The sequence below is a fragment of the Bos indicus genome, chromosome 3 (assembly GCF_029378745.1).
Source record: "Bos indicus isolate NIAB-ARS_2022 breed Sahiwal x Tharparkar chromosome 3, NIAB-ARS_B.indTharparkar_mat_pri_1.0, whole genome shotgun sequence".
Classification (NCBI taxonomy): Eukaryota; Metazoa; Chordata; class Mammalia; order Artiodactyla; family Bovidae; genus Bos; species Bos indicus.
In genome coordinates this window covers 78,120,435-78,126,150 of record NC_091762.1, presented here as the reverse complement: position 1 = coordinate 78,126,150, position 5,716 = coordinate 78,120,435, and the positions used below count along the sequence as shown (strand labels likewise).

Sequence of the window (5,716 nt, the reverse complement as noted above, 5' to 3'; positions counted from 1 at the left end):
CAAGTAGCATTATTTTGTTCTTTTTTATGGCTGAGTAGTATTGCATTGTAACATCATTAGCCATTAGGGAAATGCAAATCAAAACCATAATGAGATACATTTTATACCTACTAGGATGGTTATACTAAGACAAATAACATCAAGTGCTGACAAGGATGTGGAGAAATTAGAACACTCATACGCTGCTGGTGGAATGTAAAATGATGCAGACAATTTGGAAAACAATACATCAGTGGACTGTAACCCACCTGGCTCCTCCATCCGTGGAATTTTCTAGGCAAGAGTACTGGAGTGGGTTGCCATTTACTTCTCTAGGGGATCTTCCCGATCCAGGGATTGAACCTGGGTCTCCCACACTGTTGGCAGACGCTTTACGGTCTGAGCCACCAGGGAATCCCATACATCAGTTCCACAGAAGGTTAAACATAGAGTTACTCTATGATCCAGCCATTCCACTCCCAGGTGTATATCCAAGAAAAATAAAAACATATTTGTACAGAAATGTTCACAGCAGCATTACTTATAATAGTTAAAAAGTTGGAACAACACAAATGTCCACCAAATGACAAACTGATAAAATGTAGCATATCTATATAATAGAATACTATTTGATGATATAAAGGGATGAATTATTGACATTTGCTATAACACGGATGAGACTTTAAAAAAATATGCTAAGTGAGAGAATCCAGTCACAATAGACCGTATATTTTATAATTCTATTTATATGAAATGTCCATAATTGACAAATCTATAGAGACAGAGTTGATGCCTAAGGCTGGGGTTGGGGCAGGGTTGGAGATGGGGAATGAGTGCTAATGGGCACAAGGCTTCTTCTTAGGATAATAGGCCCTCAAATTGATGATGGTGACAGTTGCACAATTCTGTGTATGCTAAAAACCACCAAACTGCATACTTTAAATGGGCAAATTTAAATTCATATGGTACGTGAATTACATCTTAATAGAACTGTAAAAAGTACATATGTGTAAAGTGTATACTAATAGAATAAATGTTCATAAAATGTGTGAATAATTCGAGATTGTGTTTTGTAAACTATGATTATAATTATTTGGAAAAGAGATAAAAAACTGACACATTCTGCCAAGAGATGCACTGAAGTGTTAATGAAGGTTGCCTTTGGATTGTTGAACTATGGTTGGTAGCTTTTTATCCCTTTCGATGAGCAGGTTTTACTTTTATAATAAGGGTAACTTAAAAAAAAAAGAAGAGTTCTTATTTCCAAAACAGTCCTTGGGTAGAATCATTATTAAATACTGCCAAACACAAAACAACCGTAGACAGTTTCAGCTGTCATTCTTCAGAAAGTAGTCTGATTGCGGCCAAAATGATGTTTTCCATCTCTCTCCTACCTTCGGTTCTTCTACCTCTCAGGCCCATAAAGGAAAACCATTTAGAAAGTCCTGAGCCAGTAAAAGCCAAAAATGTGCTGGCAGCTTCCTCTCCTGGAGGTGAGGGCCCAACAAATGCTATCCGAGGCTTCTGATAGTGAAAGTGAGGGAGGGAGGCATTTGTCCCAGCGGAGGGCAGGAGTTTCGGCCCATGCCAGGTACAAGAAGTTTTATTTATTCCTGGTGCACACACTCTCTGCTTATCTCTACTGAGGAAACCAGCTTTTCCTTCTCACCTCCCAAGAGGAGGAGCCAGCGCTGGCTCGTGTCCCTGGACAGGGTTACACTTTCCAGCTGGCCCCTCTCCAGGCAGCCAGTTGTCCATCTCTATCTTAGAGGAACAGCTTTGACAAAGACCTTGGCCCTGTTTGGAAATTCCCTTTCCTTTGCTCTCCCAAACAAAATTAATTTGAAACGGTTGAGTTCATCTGACACTTTTTCCTCTAAGGAGCATGCGTTCATGTGAGAGGGAAGGTCTCCTGGAGACAGTGTCCAGGCTGTCTGCTTGGAGTCCACATCCCTCTCCAGTGCTGAGCATCTGCAGCGCATTCAGAGGCATGCACCTGGGATGAAAAGGGACCTGGGGGCCAGGTTTCCAGGGAATGGCTGGAAGATCTAGGGCTGCTCAGCATGAAGAGAAAACTCAGGGAGCTCCTGAGGGGTATCTCAATGAGCTGTTACCATGAGAAAGGTTTATTTTGGAATATCTCAGAGAAAACTGAAACTGATGTGGAGAAGTTGCAAGGAGGAAAGTTGCCTTAACAGAAAGAAATTATAATAACTAGAATTTCCAAACAAGCAACAGGTTCTGTAGTAGAGGAGGCAAGATTAATCCCATGTAATAAGTTTGTTTCAGGCATCATCATCATCAAGTCTGGAGAACGAAACATCTTTTTCAACTGTTATGTGGTGGTTATTATGTGCTAGACACTGTTCTAAGGACTTTACATTCATAATTCCTGGAATAGTTACAGTAACTCTCTGAAATAATGTATTATTATCTCCAATTTACAGATAAGGAAAAATAGGCTCAGAGAGGTTTGATAATTTGCCCAGGGCCACACTGTGACTCAAATCCAGTTAGTCTGACTCCAAAGTCCATGCTCTTAACTATTATAGTGAAGTCCTAGTGGCTCAGATGGTAAAGGATCTGCCTGCAATGCAGGAGACCTGGGTTCAATCCTTGGATCAGGAAGATCCCCTGAAGAAGGGAATGGCAACCCACCACAGTAATTTTGCCTGAAGAATTCTATGGACAGAGGAGCCTGGTAGGCTACAGTCCATGGGGTTGTAAAGAGTCAGTGAAGACTGAGTGACTGACACTTTCACTTCATTTCACATTTATATGAATACCCCAAAATATCACTGCAGTTGAATTATGGGAGTTTGTTTCCCTTACCAAGAGGTGCCTGGGTCATTTCCAGGTGTCCCCATGGAGTAGCTTTTGTTATTGTTTGGTTGCTAAGTTGTGTCCCCTCTTTGTGATACCCCTGGACTGCAGCATGCCAGGTTCCTCTGTCCTCCACTATCTCCCGGAAGTTTGCTCAAAATCACGTCCATTGAGTCAGTGATGACATCCAACCATCTCATCCTCTGTCACCCCCTTCTCCTTTTGCCTTCAGCCTTTCACAGTATCAGGGTCTTATGAGTTGGCTCTTCGCATCAGGGGGCCAAAGTATTGCTCATAACCTACGTATATGGTGCAGGCACATGTCCTGTACTGTGGTTTGCCTCTTGGTGACACCTCAGCTCTCAACACTGTTTAGGCAGCCTTTCTGCTGCTTCTGCCAGCTGTACTAATTGTGAGAACACCAATGTCAGTGCTGGGGAGCTTCCTCACAATATGCTCTAGTTCCTAAGACTCAGCATCCCTGTGTGTTACTGGGTCTTGAGAGTTACAGAGAATGGTCCCACCTCTCTGCCACAGTTTGTCTTCTGAGTCCCCAAGAAACACTAGTTTTGGCCAGAGTCGTCTATATCTCAACAAGTTGTCTCTCTCAGCTACTGGCCCTCATCTTCTTGGTTATAGGATTTCAGAGAAGTCCAGCCGTTGGAGCTGGGTCATACAGTGTCCTGTCCCTCCTTGTCATCTTTGCTTCTCTCTCAACTGTCTGCTGTCATTTGAGCAAGCTAAACAAAACTCTCTTTTCCCCTAGCCACAAAACAGTGCCTCTGTGCACCAGCTGAAGAGGTCCTCCCAAGAAATGTCACCTAGCTTCTCCCAAGGCCCTGCCTAGCCAGAAGGACCGGTGGTACCTGTGAACAGAAGTGGGAAGGTTGTTGGTCAGGAGTGCAGGTGGAAGGGATGCTGGACCAAGCTGGAGGCCAGAAAGAAAGGTAAGGGCTTGCCGGCTCTCAAGGGTTAGAACCTTAAGTTACAAACAATTTGATAGAAATGGAATTGGTCACCCCTTTTTCTCAAATAGCCCCTCTGAGTTTGTTTGGAGAACAGTAAGCTATGTTTCACTTATGGAAGGTGAAGAGTGAAGTAACTGGCTATTTCATGCAGCTCACCTGTATGTGAGGAAGCTGGGATGAAAGTTTATTGTTGAGTGAGTGAGTGAAGTCGCTCAGTCACGTCCGACTCTTTGCGACCCCGTGGACTGTAGCATACCAGGCTTCTCCGTCCATGGGATTCTCCAGGCAAAAATACTGGAGTGGGTTACCATTTCCTTCTCCAGGGGATCTTCCCAACCCAGGGATCGAACCTGGGTCTCCTGCATTGGAGGCAGACGCTTTAACCTCTGAGCCACCAGAGAAGCCCAAAAGTTTATTGTTGGGGAGCAACTAAACTGTTTCCTTCAGGGAGAATTTCAGAGATGAACTTCCTGTATTTGTAGTCTAGTCTCTCTCACGCTCTGGGTAAATGTAGCAAGGACTCATTTAATTTTTAACATTTCCATATTATCCAAGAGATCTTCTTATTGTCTTTTATGGGTAATGTGAGGGTTTGGGATGTTCAAATTCTCTGAAGGTTCTGTGTAGCATTTGGCTGAAAGAGGGGAGAGAAGATTGGGAAAAGAGTGAAGCATGTGTTGCCGTAGGTTATGGAGAGTGTGGTAGCCGGCATCAACATAACCTTCAGTTATCCCTGGCTCCAAGTGTTTAGGCCTTGTATATTCAGATACTGTTCCCATATTAAATCCATGTCTGTAGGATGAATAACATGGAAAAAGTGGCAGTATGCGAGTTCCTAGGCTAAGCCATAGCTTCTACCTTGGTCCCTTAGATTGTTTGCTCTGGGGGAAGCTGGACATGGTGTTGTGGGGGACACTCAAAGAAGCCATATGGAGAAGAGCTGAGGCCACCTGCCAAAGCCAGCACCCCCTTGTCAACTACTTTTATTGGAAGTAGATTCTGTAGCCCCAGTAGAGCTCAGATAACTGCAGCCCTTGACTACAACCTCATAAAAGCTTCTGAACTGAAATTGCCCAAGTTTCTTCCTGACCTACAGAAATCATCAAAGCTATTAATGATTTTAGCCACTAAGTTTTGACAAAATTTGTAACACAGCAATTCCATGCAAAGAGTAAGTCTGATCGTGTGAAGACTCCTGAGCATAAGTCCTGTGGGTTGGGCACCTCCAGGCACTGTATCTTGGGAAGCCAGAGGGCAGTTTCTTTGTTCTTTGTTCTGTGGTAGGAATTGGCAGACTACGGCCCATGGGTCAAATCCAGCCTTCCCCGGGGCCGAACCTGCTTGTGGCATTGTTTACAGGTTATCTATGGTTGATGTCTTGCTACAGTGATAGAGCTGAGTAGTTGTGACAGACTAGATGGTTCACAAAGCTGAAAATATTTTCTATTTAGCCCTTTTTAGGAAAAATCTTGCTGACCTCTGTTCTACAGGAATTTATAGGCTGATGGTGAAATGTCTCTCTTCCCTTTATGCAGCTCCACATGCTCGCCCCATACAAGAGTCTGGAGTGCATGAATGCTGCTTCATTTGTCCAGAGTCCTCTTTTCCTTCTTCATCTGGCCAACTCCTACTCATCCTTCAAACGCAGTTGAGATACACCTCCTTCATGCAATCTTTACTTGGCCAAAGTCCTCTCCTCCTTTGAGTCTGTTTTACACATCACCTTTTCCCCTCATGACCCCAAGCTAAGCCAATTCTAACAGCATGTTTTCATATCTCTTTAAGATTTCTAATCAATAATATGATGGAGTTTTGTTTAGTGTCTTTCTCCCCTAGTGGATATGAGCTCTTCAAGGGCAAGGACTGTGTGTTATTCATTTATAACCTCAGAGTAATATACCTTTGTTTATTCATCACAGATACTTACTGAATGCTTATTATTATTT

At 43.3% G+C, this 5,716-nt stretch overlaps 1 non-coding gene across 1 annotated transcript; it reads right to left on the bottom strand.

Annotated features, from left to right (window-relative positions):
• Positions 1-4,099: 4,099 nt before the first annotated feature.
• TRNAW-CCA (transfer RNA tryptophan (anticodon CCA)) lies at positions 4,100-4,171 on the bottom strand. The gene has a single exon. It is a non-coding gene; the product is annotated as a tRNA-Trp (tRNA).
• Positions 4,172-5,716: the final 1,545 nt, after the last annotated feature.